The sequence below is a fragment of the Rutidosis leptorrhynchoides genome, chromosome 1 (genome assembly GCF_046630445.1).
Source record: "Rutidosis leptorrhynchoides isolate AG116_Rl617_1_P2 chromosome 1, CSIRO_AGI_Rlap_v1, whole genome shotgun sequence".
In the NCBI taxonomy this organism is placed as follows: domain Eukaryota; kingdom Viridiplantae; phylum Streptophyta; class Magnoliopsida; order Asterales; family Asteraceae; genus Rutidosis; species Rutidosis leptorrhynchoides.
The window spans coordinates 229,809,488-229,828,929 of record NC_092333.1 but is presented as its reverse complement, the minus strand read 5'-3'; the positions used below and the strand labels follow the sequence as shown (position 1 = coordinate 229,828,929).

Here is a 19,442-nt window from a genome sequence, read left to right as displayed (position 1 = left end):
CCCGACTTACTGGTTTGTCACAATGTCGGCCGTTTGGCACAATGTCGGCCGTTTGTCACGTATGTCGATCGTTTGTGTCGTATGTCGGCCGACATAATCTCATAGTCGACCGACTGTCAACCTGGGTATAAAAAGGCCTCAGACGGCCGAAGTTCTTTATTTCGTGCAATTGTGTTGTTTTACCAAAATTCGAACTTTGCAAGGAGGAGTTTTTGATCGTGTTTTTCTTACACATCTTTGAATTGTGATTCTAGCGCCTTTAACCAATCAAGGTAATTCCTTTTAAATCGAAAGTTATTGATGTTTTCTTGTTTATTTTTCATTTTCGATTAAATTTGTGCGAATTAGGACCTGTTAGAGTTAATTGGTGAATAGATCATGTAAATCGGCCTTCTTTGTACCTTTTTTAGTCATTGATTGCAACAAAACACCATAAAACCGATGAATTTGTATTTGGATCTGTGTTTTGCTTCGATAAAACAATCGGCCGATTGACTTCCTAAGTCGACCGACTTACTCTATGTCGGGCGATTTTCTAAGTCGATCGATTTATATGTATGTCGGGCGATTGTCCTTGAAACTCGACCGACTTATCTTGTATGTCGACTGACTGTATAATCTTGTAATTTTCTTATTTTTAACGCTTTTCGATTCTTGTATATATATTTGTATAGCAGAATCAATGGCTCAACAGGGTAGTCCAGTGAACGAAGACGTGCATGAGGAAGAGGTGATTCTGTCTAAGAATCTTCCGGGCTTGACGGCAAGCTAAAACGCCAATCTAGAGGCATGTCTAAACGAGGAAGGACCTGAAGCAAAGGAAGGCTTCGTTGATATTATCAAGCTTTTGAAAAGGTCCAGGATTCATAATGCAATCACTCTAGAATGCAAGGCATACGACTCGCACCAACGAGAATTCTGGAACAATGCTTCTATTATCACTGAACATGGAAAGAAGGTGATACGAAGCAGCGTTGGTGGTAAAATTGTGAAGATCTCGGCTCAGACAGTTCGTGAAGATTTAGGCTTTCCCGATAATGATTCTATGCCAGTCACACTGAATAGAACTAAGGTTCGAAGGTGTTTAGTAAGATGTGGATACTCTGGTGATCCGATGAAAGGTGATATTAAGAGAACTCGATTCTGTCATCAATACAAATACTTAACTTTGGTGTTGCTGAGATGCATGAGTCCAATGGTAGGCGGTTTTGATGAGCTGAACGAGACTTATAGTTCGATGTTTGCAACACTAGTTCTTCATGCGGACTTCAATTTCTCCGAAGTGATTTTCAGAAGCATGTTGGTGAACGTGAAAAAGAAAAGCCACTTAATGTTTCCTAGGTTCTTGCAGGTGATGATTGAAAAATAAGTGCAAGGATTGAATAAGGTTTGGGAGGATGAGATTAAACTGAATCATCTGAACGACTTGACTTTCAATCGAGTCAAGCAAAAGAGAGGTCCGGATGAACCATTTAAGAGACTGGTTGGCCACCTAGCAAATGAAAACTATGTATGTCCACCAGGTGCTGCCTTTCATCATGAGAACAGTACGTCTGGTAATGAAGATGATATCGTCGCAGTTGGTGAAGACGATCAAGAGGTTAATCTGCCACCGCCAGCTGTTGCATCTGAACAGATACTGGTCAATGAAGACGATGAAGGAGATGACTTTGACCCTGATCAATTCGAGCTGAGAAAGCTAAAACAAGCAGAGGGTCCTTCAGTTACGACAAAGCCGAAGCAGAAGAGAATAAGGTTCATTAAAAAGGCAAAAAGAACTGAGTCATCTTCAGCTGCTGAACAGCGACAATCACAACAATCACAACAACAACGGCAATCTTCAGCTGCTGCTACTCAAGAAACACGTGCTGAAACTGATACAGGAGTTCATGCTGCTGCATCCACTACTGTTATTTCACAAGATACTGCGGTTGCTATTTTAAGCGAGAAGGTTGTAAATATGGCTTCTGAATTTGAAAAGTTTAAAGAAAAAGCTGATGAACGAGAAAGAAGAAAGGATACTGAGATTGCCAAACTGACCAAGCAGGTTGAAGATCAACAGGTTGAAATGAAGAAGTTACAAGCTAAGGTTGATGGTCAGAATTTGCTGATTGTAAAGGTCGAGTCTACAGCGAACAAGGCACTGTCGAAGGTGCTTGAGTGGGAAAATAATTTCGATATTGAGGCTGTTGATCTCGAAGAGGATATAGACTTTGGTAATTTTAATGATCAAGGCGAGGATGAGTTAGGTTTGGATCTTGCTCAAGGCACAAGCGAGAACCCACTGTCAGTAATTCCTCTAAATATTGATTATTCTTTACATGATTTTTTGGCAAAGCGGGATCGTCTGAATCACTCAGTTGTATTTGATGATTTAGAAGAAGGGGAGATCCTGCCGGATCTAAGCGCTGAGGAGCAGGCCGAGCTAGTGCGTCAAGAGCAACAAGCAAGTACTTCAGCTAACGCGACTGCTAGCTCATCTTTTGAGAATCGTTACGATTCTAGTGATGATTTTGAGGAAATTGTCGTAAAAAATGAAAACGACAACGATTTTGATGAAGTAATTATTGAAGATGAACCAATAGGTGATTTTCCGGAGTACGAATGTAATAACGATAAAGATCTTCCTACGTTTCAAGATTACTTCAAAATGAATGAAGAGCTTCTAAACCGTAAATGCGAAGAAAAAGAAAAGACCGAAGATTTACCTCCAGGGTTTTTACCGGTCAAAATAAATGAAGAAAAGGTAGAAGTTCTAGAAGCTGAATGGAAGATCCTGTTGAGGATCAGAAAATATTGTGAGAAGCCAGCGCCGGAACCTGAATGGCTGAATTAAATTAACAGGCCGGCAAATCTTTTGGCTAAAGGAAAAATCATTGCTTGGGCCTACATCAAAGAGTTTAATATATACGCAATAAAGAAGGAGTACGGAGTGGACTACATCAAACATGGAATCGAGTTCAAGACTCTACCGTACTTTGAATTTATGCAGGTGGCTAGGCTCAAGATGTTATATCGGGATTATGTCGTAATTCCTGATATTATTTGCAAGAAGATAAGACGATCGTTCTTGTCAAAGAACTTTGAGGGATTCAGACCTCAATTTCCCACGATCACTTATCGAACAAACAAGAAAACGGGCGAACGAAGAAAGATTGTTAAATACCAGCCGGTAAAATATATGAGAAAAGTTCCAGTGATGAAAATGCCGCAGAACTTTAGCCCACGTTTTCGCTGGTGGTACTACGATGATCGGTCAGAGGAAGCAGTCATTGTTTTGGACAAAACGAAGGAAGATGAGACCGATTCGATACGGGTTTTAGATCCCGTTTGGTTGAGAAATTGCTGTGAAGCCGACATCTTCACATTGTACTACAATCGGATGCTGTACAGGCCAGAGAATAGAGTTCAAGAACAACAGTACATTCGTGTTGCAAAAGTTTGCTACTTGAACAATATGGTTACAGATCCGTACAGAGATTGAAGCAGATCGAAGACTTATGAGGAACTAGGTCTTAGGGGGAGTTTGTTAGTGCATAATTTGTAATTCCTAGTTCCATGAAAGTTAATGTATTATTCGATCATGTAATAACCTGTAATATTGTTAAACGTTTAAATGTAATGTGTAATGTTACTCGACAGTCGGCCGACTGACATAGTCAGTCAACCGACTGTCAACCACAGTCGACCGACATATGATCTGGGATATTTAAGCCAAGTTAATCTCCACTAATTTGGTTAATTTTACTCTACACATTTCACATACATACAAATAGTTCTATGTCCGGTTTCACTCCAATCTTCATGTCCAAATACCACAGAATGTCAGTTTAGGCTTCGTGTTTATCAAGATCTAATCTTGGTTTGACTCGTACGAACCCGAAAACCCATAGATATTCGTTTAAGCTCGTTCTAGTGTTATTCTGCCTCTAGATCGTGTTAGGTTGATTCTAAGGTCCTCTCCCAGCGTCTACACTTAAAATTCTCCTTAAGACATATTGACAAAACTTCAACATTAAACATTTTGATTCTTTCCTATAAAGACCGATCCCAAATTCATAAGATCTATATATCTTTATAGAGAACTTTAAATCATTTAGATGAAATTTAGAGAAAAATGTGTGCCCGTAAGCTAAACAGGTTTATTAGCGCATATATATATATATATATATATATATATATATATATATATATATATATATATATATATATATATATATATATATATCCACATCTTATGAGAATATAGTTCCATAAGATTATAGATCATTTTCAACAATTTATTTTAACTAAAAAATAGATAGATGAAAGTTTTCGTACCTGACCTGACTTTTTGTTGGAAACGCAAATCAGGAACTATTATCGTAGTCGCTAAGATACGGCCAAAATTATTGAACAAACTTATCCAAATGGAGTTTAGAATTTGTAACACCCTGATTTTTTTTTATTTTTTTATATCACAGCGGAAGTGTATTTAACTACTAAATTATCCATAGTTAAAGTTTACATAACATTGTTTACAAACAAACTTTATACAACAACAGTGTTACGTGAAAACATCATTAAATTAGAAAACATCAGAGTTAAGCTTGTAGTCAAACATGTCTTCAGCCCATCCGCAACACCCATCCTATTTAGCAGTACCTAAACCTGCAAGGGGTGGAAATGTGGGAGAATTAGCACAACTGCTAAGTGAATGGATATTATCTAACAGACCAAGCATAAGCAACTGAACATGTAAGGGGTCACAACTATGCTAACGTCCTGAACTAGCATACAATAACTGATAATATGAGAATCGGCGGCTTGTACGAGCACACGACTTAGCTGATCAGGCTACAGTCTACCGATAGTCCGCTTTACTGACTCCACTGCATAACCGTCCAGACACAACACATGCATCCTTCTATGCTATACTGAACAATCAATAACATCAAGACCCGACCAGGCTACCACTGTCAACCTCACATCAACCCTACCTTGCCGCCTCGGTGGGTTCCCAACCTTGCCGCCTCGGTTGGTGTCCAACTAACAGTGTGCACATAATATCACAAATAATCAGTCATGCAATCGTCCTAACTAGCATGGCAATATCTAACTACACATGGTATTCATACTGAGCATAAACATAATATAAAGAGTCTGAACAAGTAGCGTGTCAACTACTTAATACTCTATCCGGAGATAGACCCACTCACCGAATACCAGCAACTAGCTCATATAATCTATCATTGAGCGGCTTCCTTATCCTTATCACCTGAACATAAGGCAAATCAAGTTAGTTTCTGTCTGCTAACACAAAACAGCACATTAATGTAAATCAGTCACAAAAAGTGTCACTAAAAGTCCACCTAACACTTATGCATTTTCAGAATTTACATCATGATTATTACAAGTCACCCGGGCAGCATAACGGCTAGACATCAATACTTAGTAAAATATTCTGCCCTCAAAGACACTCGGTCGACTGACTCACACAGTCGGTCGACTGTGTCTACACACTCGGTCGAGTGTCCTCTCACACGGTCGACTTAGTAAAATAAGTCATCTGGTCAGAACTCAGACACACTCGGTCGAGTGTGTCACTCAACCGGCCGATCGTCTACACGGTCGGTCGAGTGTCAAGAGACACTCGGCCGAGTGTGTTCATCTGATGAAGAAGATGAACACAGCTACGGGTTTAACCTAAAATTCGTCATTTCTTGCTCTAGAGCTCGTTTCTTACCTCAAAACTGACCAAATCGACTACACTAAACATCAATAAACACAAACCCACAAGATTTTGACACTAACAACATCAAAATCAACCATTTTGACCCAATTTACACTTTTAACAAACTTGACACAAAAACCTCAATTTCTCAAAGATTAAAGCTTGACACATTTTAATTCTTACCTCAATGGATTCAGTAAATCGTAAGTAACAAGATAATACAAAAGATTTGAGCTCTAGAACATCAATTAGAAATCTAGGGTTTGATGGTGAAGATGAAGTGAGTACGGTATGTTTAGGAGAAAATTCTAGAGAGATGGGGAAAATGAGGGAATAAGTCAGCACTATACACTTATTTGGGGTTGAAATCGCATACCCCATCACACACGGGTATTTACCTGATATCTTTCGTACTTAATTTGACTACCCTAACGGAGTCCAAATTAAATAAACAAACATGTTTTGTAACCCTTGTCACAAACTGGTCTTAACCAAACAATAAAATAACACTAAATATTTAATTAAAATAAAAGCATAATTAACCACACAATTATGCCTAAGGGCAAAATAGTCATCTTACATTTAAGCCGACACGGTCCGTCCTGGAAGAAGGGCTCCTTCCCGACATCATCCGGCATCATCTCAGTAACTTGATCAGGAGATTACTTATGAAAATACCCGGGTGGGACCACGCCGGACGAACGGCTAGTCGAGAACGCCATATAAAAACCCAGCCCGGATGGCATGCACGTTACCGGCATCATGTAGTCGGTCATGGTGACTGACACCGTGAAGCAACACTTGGAGTAAATAGAAAGCAAAACCTTCCCGGTTAGACAAGGTGCTCCGTGATATCCTAGCCGGAACCAACATACTACCGGGTCCGTCACTACCTCCCGGTTCAATATTTCGACCCGGTAAAAAGATACCTTCCCGGGACAAGCATGCTATCCCGGAGAAAGTGCACTGTCCCGGAACAGACACTTCATCCCGGAACGAGTACTCGATCCCGGAACAAACATACAAGCAAGTCGCACGCCACGTCACCCCTCGGGATTGGCAAAGTTCGTTACAACCATGAAAGGGACATGTGCCACGTCACCATTCCCTCATAGAATCTATAAATACGCAAACAAGATCATTCATTCAACAACACTGGATGCATTAATGTTACTCTGCCCAAATTAATTACAGTAGCATTTCTCCAGTCGTTAATACAACTCCGATCACCACTCCAGTCGTTATCGGAATTGATCCTCACTCGAAGATATTAACTTATTCGATTCCGATCGAATAAGGTTAATTCAATCGATTGTTTTACGCCCTTGAAATTCAGATTTCAATTCAGGGTTTGCACAATTATTGGAGTTAAAACATTCAACTCATTCTCTTTCCCAAATCAAGCACTCAAATCCGAAATCTATTCATACTCGACGATTTTGGTTTGATCAATAATCAAATTTCTGATTTTGCAAACATTACCCACAATTAATTTCTAATTTAAGTTACTGTATATTTGCAAGAGAAGATGTTCCAATGTTTGATCAGTGGGGAGTTGATTTCTTATAATTGTTGATTCCTGCTATAATGTGAAGTACATAATTAATATTATAATTCATTTAAGTTGTTCCTAAGCAGTTTTAAAATTGATCTATGCTATTTTTTCATCTCAGCCATATAATGTTGTTCTAAGCTGCTTTCATGAGTATTCATTTAAAAAAAAAAATACGCCCCTAACAACCAAATTTTTTGAATCTGCCACTTGACCAAGTTGATCATGTGCAAGTTGGCTTCTAAATCTGATTTTCTAGTTGACTATTACTTGTCAGTATCATCATCGTTACAGATGTGACACTTAATACTTGACTGAAGAGAATATCGTATATGTGACGACCCAAAAATTTACGACCAAATTTAAACTTAATCTTTAAATGAATTAATGTTTCCAACACGATAAGCAAAGTTTGTTGAGTTGAAATTCAAAAATTTGGAACTGTGTTCATGTAACCTTCGACTTTTCCGAACGATTCACGAACCTCTATTTGTAAATAAGATATGTATATAAATATATGTATATATTTGAGATTGATATTTGCATGATTAAATGTTTCCAACATGTTAAACAATCAAACTTGTTAAGACTTGATTAATTAAAACGGATTTGATGTAAACATTTGACCTCCCAGTTTGTCCGACGATTCACGAACGTTATAATTTGTATACGACATGATGATATATATATGGACATATATATATATTTAACATGGTATTATGATAAGTAAGTATCTCATTAGGTATTTTAACAATGGTTTATATACATAAAATGAGACTACTAAATTAAGGAATTTGAAACAAGATATATATGTAACGGTTATCGACGTAATAACGTCTTAATTAAAATAAATACGTATGTATTGTATTAAGATATATAAATACATTATGTTTAACATGATATAATGATAATTAAGTATATCATTAAGTGTATTAACAATGAACTATATACATAAAATGAGACTACTAACTTAAGGGTTTCGAAACAATATATACATGTAACGATTAACGACGAAATAACGACTTAATTAAAATCTATATATATGTAATGTATTAAGAAGTATTAATACACATTTGAAAGACTTAAAGACATATATCAAAATACTTATACTTGACAAAGATAGTTGTAATCGTATTCTCATTCGTTTTCATCAAGAATTCTACTCGTATTCGTTCGGTATTTGTACTCGTATTATACCCAGCTTCTAGATTTACATACTATTGGTATAAACACTTCAATGATTAGCTTTTAGCAGCCCTTAATGAGTCATCAAACATGTGGGAACCATCATTTGACAAATAGCATGACTTATGAGCAAGAAAACAAAAACTAGTAACCTTATATTGACTAAGCATTAGGCATTTTTTTTTCAAACAACACACACATCACATTTCTTTGATATTTTTCTTCATCTTAACTCTCTCTAAACACAAGAACGTCTCTACTTCTGTAACATTGATAATATAGGTCAATCTAGCTTCAATTTCAATCAAAAAAACATCATCATTCAAGAACACATCAAGAACACTTCGAAAAATCCTTTAAAGTTTGCTAGATTACTTTCAATCTTGCAAATCCATTTCAAGTGATCATCCAACCTCAAGAAATCTTCATTTATATCAGTAGGTGTTCTTTCTAAATCAAGGTAATAATTATATTTAAGCTTTGATTAAAATTTATAAACATAATTATCTTAATTCAAGTAGTAATCTTACTTGAACTTGTTTTTCGTCTCATGATTCTACTTCAAGAACTTCCAAGCCATCAAAGATTCTTTGAAGATCTAGATCATTTCTCATAATTTTCAGTAGGTTTACCTACTATACTTGATGTAGTAACCTTGTTCATAACCTTGTTCGATTCTTACTTATATAACTATCTTATTCGAAGAAAATAACTTGTAATCACTATAACGTAGTTTAGTTAATTGATAATGCTAAAAAGGAACATATATTTAGTATCAATATCCTTCCAATATGTAAAGCTTTTAGTTGCAATTATTCTATTTTTATGTAATATTCGTTTAAATAAATAAGTGTGAAGACAAAAGGCATAATTGACGATTTGAAGACGCAATTGACCAAAAAGCTTAAAAGTACAAGATACAACTCAAGTGGTTCAATTTATTGATGATTAACTTCCAAAAATGACAAAAAGTACAAGTCGCGGAACGCAAAGTACAAGATATCTCAGCGTACAAAAAGACGTTCGAAAATCCGGAAACAACACATGAACCAACTATCAACGTACGACTCAACGGAGCTGAAACTACAAGTTAACTATGCACAAGAATATAATATAATATATAATTAATTATTTATATATTATATTATATTAAATTATGTCGACAAGCTAGATTACAAATTCTTACCAGCTGGAAAAGGGAACTCCGCGATCGCGGAGCCCCAAGGCACAATAACTACGCGATCGCGGAGCAATGGAAATCAGAAATGGCTATAAAAGCCAGCGGGTTCTGCTGAATCCAGACACAGATATTTTTTACAAAATACTAAATTTCTTTCTCTGTATTTATGTTATAATTTTAAGTTAAGATAATTTCAATAATAAGGTTATTGTACAAATGATTTAAGGTTTTGTAAGTCAAAACTCTGTCCGTGTAACACTACGCGATTTTTAATCACTGTAAGTTATGTTTAACCTTTTTATTTTAATGTCTTGTAACTAAGTTATTATTATGCTTATTTGAGCCGAAGTAATCGTGATGTTAGACTAAATATTAAAGACCGGGTTATTGAACTTTGGACCATAATTATTGTTTGGACAAAGACCGACACTTGTGGAGATTGGACTATGGACTATTAATAGATGGGGGGTATTGTCTAATCGAGTGACAACTCATTGGAGTCTGTCGAACCTATCTTCAAATTAATTAATCTAAATAATTAATAATGATTATGGTTGTCCTATTTAGTGACGTTCATACGGAGTCTATTATAATCATTTAATTAATTATTCGGGTTGGGTAATTGAGTATTCAAACTGATCAAGGGGGTAAATTAATATTCATATCTAATTAAAACAGGAGTGGATTACATACAGTGATAACTGGTGTAATTGTTGACAGAAGTGATAACTGCGTCACAGTTTAAATCCTTAATTAGTTGGACTATTTGACTTCGGATATAAGGGTAATTTGACGAGGACACTCGCACTTTATATTTATGACCGATGGACTATTATGGGCAAAAGCCAGATAGCCGTATCAAATAAACCAGGCCAAATAACAATTAACCCGGGATAATAATATATATATCCAAAACGTCAAACATCATGATTACGGAAGTTTAAATAAGCATAATACTTTTATTTCATATTTCATCGCTATTTTATTTACTCGTATTTTACTTTATCGCAATTTATCTTAATCGCTAAAACTAAAAATTTGACAAACCGGTCGTTAAATGGTAAAAACCCCCCTTTTATAATAATAATTATATATATATATATATATATATATATATATATATATATATATATATATATATATATATATATATATAGTTTATAAAATATAGCGTTAAACTCAACTAGCTCCCTGTGGAACGAACCGGACTTACTAAAAACTACACTACTGTACGATTAGGTACACTGCCTATAAGTGTGTAGCAAGGTTTAGGTATATCCATTCATTAAATAATTAAATAACTTGTGTAAATTGTAGCGTAATTAATATCTATTTTCGTACTACCCTCGCTAGACATCAAGTATTTTTGGCGCCGCTGCCGGGGACACGATCGGTTAAAACGCCATATTTTTGTAAAATATAAAAAAAAAATTATAATCTTTATTTTTAATTTTGTAAAAAAATATATTATTTTGTAATAATATAAAATATAAAACTAAAAATCCAAAAATATATATTTATTTTTAAGAATTTTAATATATAAATTTATTTTAAGTTTTTAAATATAAGTTTATTTTTATTTTGTATTTTTAATTTATATATATTTTTAATTTTATAAAATTTAAAAAAAAATCTAAAAAATTTTATTTTAAAAATCGGACTGGCCCAACACTGTTTTAGCCCAATCACTCTCGGAAACTATTGAACTCCGCGATCGCGGAGCTTCATACGCAGAGAACTCCGCGAACGCGGAGCCGCCTCTGACAGGAGCATTAATTGCGAAATTAGGGTTAGTTAATTAATTATTATTATTATTAATTAATTATTTAGGTTTTAATTAAAATAATAATTAGTTTTAGTTTTTTTAATTTAATTTGTTATTTATGTTTTAATTAGTTTTAATTAAATATAAAAATTAATACTTTAATAAAATAATAATATAAAGATAATATTTTTATAAAAATTGTATTTTTAGCATTTTAGTTATAATTTGTATTTTTATCATTTAATTCGTAATTTGTAATAATTATCGTTCATAATTAGATTTAAATTAGTATTTGCCGTAGTAATTTTAATTTCTAGACTTATAAGTTTTGCCGTAAAATCCCTTAAGTGCTTTTTCTTTAGATTAAGATTTAGGCACCTTAGAATTTTACGACGTCGCTTATCGCTTTAATAAGTTTATAGATTTTAGTACTTTTTAAGTATTGCCATTTTAGTTATAGAATTCCTTTTAAGTTTTAATACCTTTAGGCATAAACTTTTTAGATTTAGTTTTTCTTTTAAGTTTCAACGCACTACGTTCTTTTTATTATTTTTCGACCTTTTATTTTTCGACGCAATCTTTTTCTTTTTCTTTTTGTACGCTCTAGTTTTTAGGACCTAGAATTTTCTATTTCTTATCTAAAATTTCTTTAGAATTTCGTCGGAAAAATTATTGTGAGCAGTTAAATTGATAGACATCCAAATTTTCTGGTTCGTAGTAATAGTTGGATTTGTTAGTGGCGAGTTGTGGACTTCCGATTTAAAGGGTCCTGGCTACCTGTTGCATCTTTTGGCTATTCGAAACGTGGGCAAAATCAGAAAAGTCTATTTATTTGATACTTATATAATTTTTATCTTTTTAAAACTAATAGGATATTCAGTGAATGCACCGAGCAAAACGTTCACCACCTTTTATACGTTCACCACCTGTAACTCGATCAAGACATTTAGCAAATATTGCTGCAATTGAATTTTTAGAATCATCATCTAGTCGAACAAGTACTTCAATTCAAATTTCTGATAATCTATTTTTTGAACCCAACTTCACAACTGAGAACCCGGAGGATATTCAGGGACAATTCCAAGATCCTGAATCATTAAACATTCCTCCTGAACCACAATTTATTCAAACGGAATTTGTCGAAGAAGGAACCGTTAAATCAAAATCTTCTAGTGATTTGGATTCAACTAGTTCAGATATGGAAGATCTAGAACCTCAAACTATGGAAGATCGAATGAGAGCCACACGTACGGGCCAAGGTCATGCCATTACTCAACCAGACATTAATGCACCAAATTTTGAAATCAAAGGACAAATCATACATATGGTTACTAATCAATGCCAATTCGGTGGTACAGAAAAAGAAGATCCAAACGAACATCTTCGAACCTTTAATAGAATTTGTACTTTATTTAAAATCCGAGAAATTGAAGATGAAATGATCTATCTTATGTTGTTCCCTTGGACTTTAATTAGGGAAACTAAAGATTGGTTAGAATCATTACCAGAAGGAGCAATTGATACATGGGATGTCTTAGTAGAGAAATTTCTTCAAAGATTCTTTCCGGCATCTAAAGCCGTGAGACTTCAAGGAGAAATTGCCACATTCGCACAAAAGCCAAATGAAACTTTATTTGAGGCATGGACAAGATTCGGAAAGATGTTGAGAGGATGTCCTCAACACAGTTTAGACACTTTTCAAATAGTTCAAATATTCTATAAAGGCGTTAATATCGCTACAAGAAAAGATATTGACACAGCTGCTGGTGGTTCCATTATGAAGAAAACCGCAACCGAAGCTCACAAGATTATTGATAAAACAGCCTCCCACTCTCATGAGTGGCACCAAGAGAAAGATATCTTACATTCATCCAAAGCGGCTAGAGCTGATTCTAGCCATGACTTTAATTCCGTGTCCGCAAAAATAGATGCTTTTGAAAGACGAATGGAAAAGATGACTAAAGATATTCACGCAATACAAATCAGTTGTGAGCAATGCGGTGGACCACACTTAACGAAAGATTGTCACAACGAGCAAACGATGGAACAACGTGAGAATGTTTCCTACATAAACCAAAGGCAGGGAAATAATTATCAAAATAATTATCAACAGCCAAGGCAAAACCTAAACCGAAGTCAAAACATTCTTTACAATCCAAATGGACCCAACAATAACAATAATAATCAAAATAACACTTTCAATCAACAAAGGCCAGGCTTATATAGACAACCACAACAAACTGAAGAGAAAAAGTCAAATCTGGAAGAAATGGCATTAAAGTTAGTTGAATCTCAAAAATAATTTATTACATCTCAAACCCAAACAAATGAAAAGTTTGATCAATCATTTAGAACTCAACAAACTTCCATTTTAAATCTAGAAAAACAAGTAGGTACTCTAGCAAGCCTGATGAGTGAAAGGAAACAAGGAAAGTTACCAAGTAATACTGAAGTAAATCCTCGAAATGAAAATGTTAACATGGTTTCAACGAATTCTGAAAAACCAGAAATAAAAGAGGAAAAGATTTCAGACGATGAAGAAATCACACCACCACCAGGTTTTGAAAAACCAAAATATGCACCATACAAACCACCTATTCCATTTCCAATAAAAGTTGAATATGAACAAGAAATAGGTAATAAAGTTTGTGTTGGTGATACTTCGAAAAGGAAGAGGAAGAGTAAGAAAGAACAAGAAACCAAAGCCTTAAAATAGAACCATTGAATACTATTCCACCAGAATTTCCACTTAAGTCGGGTGATCCGGGTGAATTTATTGTACCTTGTTTACTTAGTGATTGTGTCATGTATAATGCACTAGCAGATCTAGGTGCAAGTGTGAGTATTATGCCTCTTTCATTATATAAGAAGTTAAATTTAGGAGGGTTAAGTCCAACAGAGATGAGTGTTCGATTCTTTGACCAAACCATTAGACACCCAGTTGGAATTGCTGACAACCTACCCATTCAAGTAGGTAATTTAACCTTTCAAGTCGAATTTGTTATCATAGACATAGAAGAAGACTCAAACTTTCCTCTACTTTTAGGTCGACCATTCTTAGCGTCAACCAAGGCATTAATTGATGTAAGAGAAGGTAGAATGACACTTAATGATGGTGAAAAATCAATCACCTTTGTAAGTCGAAAGTCTAGATCTCCACCAACCAAAACCGTTGAACCAATAACTCCAACGGTAGTGCTTAACAATGTTAAAATACCTAAGTGTGGGGAAGATGAAGTAACACCTAATGATGACCAGAAAACACAGAACCCCATTAATGATACGAAATTAGATAACTCGTTATTAACAGTTCAATGAAGAAGCTTTATAAACGAGTTCACAATGCTAGGATTAAGGGAAACTTTAAGTTATGTAACCGATTAGTATCTAATCTGTCATCAAAAGAAAAAGAGAAATTAGTTGATTTTGTGAAAATTACAAAAGAAACCGACCAATGGCTTAAAACAAAAATCACAGATATGCAAGTTGATGATGGTTTGATGGAAATTGACGATGAAGTTAATCACGATTTCAACACCACAGCTAGCTAAGTGTGGGGAGATTCAAAAGTTTTAAAGATAATTTCATGCTATCTAGAAGTTAGATATTCTGTTTTCGTGTAGTTCCAAGAATGGAATCCGATTAGTCTTTTCTACTAGCAGACCCTAAAGAACTAGTCCTCTCCCCCCATTCTGAATTTTTTTGTTTTTAGGTTTTACAAGATGAAGCATGCATTTGATATCAGCCATGGTTTAATAAGCTTCACAGGTAAGTTTTTATTTATTTTATGTCTTTAACCTATTGTTTTTAAACGCTAAATTGTCACTATAAAGTATTAAATTGATATTCATTAAAAATAGGTATAATAAACCGAAATTACTAATATCAATACAAAAATTTAATCCATCACTGCAAAATTTATCGTTTATTCATAAGGTATAAATATCTTTAATCAATCAATTCAAAAATTTGATTGATTAAAGTGGGATAAAAGATCAAAAAGATTTTTAATTTTTTTTTTATTTTTCCTTCTTTTTATAATTAATATATAACTATTTTATTTTAATAAAATTTGGCAATTTATATTTTATGCATTTTAAACTTAAGTGTTGTGTGAATTTTTTAAACAAAACAAAATTTACTTTATTTTATTAAGTTAAAAATATGATTTCTAAAATTCGTCGTAAGTTAAACACTAGGTCTTGAACCGAAATTGCTTTACCCGAGGGAGGGACGAAAAATTTTGTTATCATTATTTTTAATCTTATTAATATAAAGTATGCCAAAAACATAAAAAAACCAAAAATGTTTGTTTTTAAAACAATCGCTTTAAAATGACAAATTTTGAAATTTTGTTGAGGAACGAACTAGGTGAACGTACCGAAACGACCTCACTCTAAATACCAAGGAAAAAACAAAATTTTAAAATTATTTATTTATTTGTTTTAATTAAATAAAGGTTTAAAAAAAATTAAAAAAATTCGGAAAAATATAGCTCCGCGATCGCAGAGCTGTAAGAGTCAATCTCTCCGCGATCGCGGAGAGACCGAAATACAGAAAGGATAACTGGTCGAACCAGACCAGTCCCCTTCCCCCAAACCCCATATTTTCTGCGAAAAACACACACAAAAACACACACAAGTTGCGATTTTTGACCATTTTTCACCAAATTTCTCACTAAAAACACGATGAGGAGGATCCTACCAAGGAGTTTCTTGAGGAAAACGGTAAATTTCTACACATTACACTCTTTAATTCGAATTTTTAGTGTTCTTGAGCTATAATTTTCCTAATTTGATTTTGTTAATTTCTAGTGTAATTAGAGTTAAATTGTTAGTATATTATGCATGTATAACCTAGATTGATGCTAATTGTCATGATTTGGAGCCAAAAACTTCAAAATTTTTAGGAATCTAGGGTTTGTGTTCTTGAGCAATTTGGGGCTTTTTGATATAAACAGGTTATGGCCGATTTTTGTCATGAATTATTGCCAAATTAAGTAGTGTAACATGTTTAGGTAACTAAATGATCCAAACTTTGATCCTAAACATGATTTTTGAGAATTAAAGTGGACTTTTTAGGTATAAAATTCATGAACTTGATTAAATTAATGTAAATGCCATTTGATATTTGTCTAATTGCTAATAATGGTTATTTTAACATGTTATTTGAGTTGAATGTTTATGAACTTTGTAAACATTTTCATATATGCTTATTTGAAAAAGTGTAGAATTGTTAAAAATATGAAAATGTGTATAAGTTTGATATTGTTTAAACATGTTATTATGATTATTTTGATTTATGATTTTGCTAACACTAATGCATATTTGGATGCACAAAAATTGTATTTATTGTGTTTTGCAGACTGAAAGAGGTGAATCATCATCCGCAGCCCAAGCTTCTAATATTCCTCCAGAGAATGAAGACGAACAACAGATCAACGATCAGTACAGGCAATATGAACCACACGCAAGGATCGCATTAACAGACATAACAGAAGCGAATCTACACCCAAATTTATGATTTGACAGATTTTGGATAGACTATCCAAAATATCAGAGGAACTTGAACATTCTTCATCCTAAAGAGGTTGAAGTGCCTAGGGTGATAGATTGGGATCCTTTAGAGACGGTAGGATTGGCCGAACCAATCAGAGAGTTACTTTGCCAAAGGTATGGTAATTCTATCTTTAGTGATTGGGAACGTTTATTCGCTATACGTAGGCCTGTATATAAAGAATGGTGTGTTGAATTGCTAAGTACTGTAGAAATAAATGATCAGGTATCTAGTATAACTGATCAGAGTTTTATTAGATTTTTGTTAGGCGGTGTGATGCGCCTTATGTCGCTTTTAGATATGGCTCAGGCTTTGTACATATATACGCCTGAGGAATTAGAATCTTATGATTGTAGGCAGTTAATATTTAATGGTAGGAGGGTTGATGAGAGTTTTGATATGAATGGATTATGGAGTAGAATGAGTAGCCATAATCGATTTCGTGGGGGACATTATTCATACACCGATATTGATAGAGCTGAGCTTAGAGTTATACATAGATTTATAGCTAACTCGATTACACAACGAGGTAAGAATAAGGATAAGGTAAATGAGCAAGATTTATTTTACCTCATGTGTATTAGAGACCCACAGAGCTTCGTGAACATACCTTATTGTGTGGGTTATTATTTATCGGTGATAGTTAGTGGTATGCGACACCATAGCATAATAGGAGGTGGTATTTTTATTACCTTGATTGCTGAATACCTTAATGTGGATAGAACTCGAGGGAGAGAATTAGTACCAGTACCCGAACAACGCGAGAGAATAGATATACGTGTGTATGCTGGTGCAAAGGTTTTATTGAAACGACAAAACTGTAACATCCCACCTTTTTCCGTTTTCTTTTCCGTTATACTAATTTAAACTCCGTTATATGTTTATAACATCTCCCGTTAATACGCGTTTTAAAATATTCCGTTTAGGTATTTTCCGCACCCGACTACAAACTCGAGGGACTAAAATTGACACGGGGCAAACTAGTTGACTAGGTCACCTAGTCTACCCCAATCACCACCATTCAACCATCTCTCACTCTCTCTCTCTTTCTCTCTAGCAAGAACACACCCAATTTCCAAATTCATTCAATCATCATCTAAATTCGATCTAGGAGGCTTACAACAAAATAAACTACATATTTGGAATCCTCTCTTCATCCTCTTCAATTTGATACCAACTTCATCTCATTTGGGTAACTTTCTAAAATCACTAATTTTATGTGTTCTTGAGATTTTTGAGTTATAAAGTTGTTAATTAGTGTCTATGGCTCATTGTGATGTCGTGTATGTAATTTGTATGCTCGATTCGTTGTTTTTGGTGTAACTAGTTCAATATGAAAATTACTTGCTAAATCCTTGATTTTGGAAGATTAAATGTTGTTTGATTGTTAAAGTTCATTTTTTAATTGTGTTACTAGTATCACTAGCTTCGTTTTGATGTGTAGGTTGATTTGTAAAACTTCATAAACTTGATTAGTGATTTTGGTGATTTTGGATTAGGGTTTGATAAGCTTTATATGAACTTTTGGTGCATCAAATGCTATGAATTGTTGTTGATAAGTGTTTAGTTTCAATGTGTGTTTGATTACCTTCGAAACGGCATAACATACATGTAAATTGGTTGCCCGAATCATAAAATGCGTTTTTGGAACTTGAACTTTGATTATGAATGTTTAATTGTGGTTTTTGGTTGTTTAAAGTGAAAGTTTGATTGATGATATGTGTTTAGTTGTATTCCTCGTCAAAATACCTTTCCAACGATATATGATAGGTATTATAAGTGTTTGCGGGTCAAGAGTTGGGTTGGAAAAGGTTTTGGTTCGTGCATACTTTGAAAACTGACCAGAATTCTCTGCTGAGATGGTGGCGCGGCGCGCCCCATCCCCGCGCGGCGCGCGGATTGGCCTGGTCAGATTCTGACCTCTTTGTCCCATTTCACGTGAAATGTTTGACTAGCTACCGACCTCCGATTCACATGAAACTTGTTTTAATATACTTGTATATGCATATTTAGCATAGAAAAATAGTCCGGGACCCGACCCGAACATGTTGACTTTTTCGTTGACTTTGACCAAGTTTGACTTTTTGTCAAACTTAACCAATTAATTATGCAATCTTTCTAACATGATTCTATACTTGTATCTTGCATGAAACTTGACTAATTGATTCACATGCTATATTAATCGAGTCGTAACGAGCCATAGGACTAATTGAACATCTTTGACCGTTTGTGTTTACCGTTATTGATACAACCTATATGATTAGGTCAAGACTAGCTTTGTCTTTGCACGCGCCTACTTGTTGAAGTACTTTATTAACTCTTGCACTCAAGGTGAGATCATAGTCCCACTTTTACTCTTTTTGAACTTATATTTGGGATGAGAAAACATAAACGATTCTTTTGAACTAAGTGAACACAAGAACGGGAAAACAAACATTCTACATACGAGTTTAGAACAAAAATCCTCAATTCGATTATCATTAGTTACACT

The 19,442-nt window shown here is 34.4% G+C and overlaps 1 non-coding gene across 1 annotated transcript; it reads right to left on the bottom strand.

Moving 5' to 3' along the window:
* Positions 1 to 12,977: 12,977 nt before the first annotated feature.
* On the bottom strand, positions 12,978 to 13,084 carry LOC139887089 (small nucleolar RNA R71). Its single transcript, XR_011772935.1, has one exon. It is a non-coding gene; the product is annotated as a small nucleolar RNA R71 (small nucleolar RNA).
* Positions 13,085 to 19,442: the final 6,358 nt, after the last annotated feature.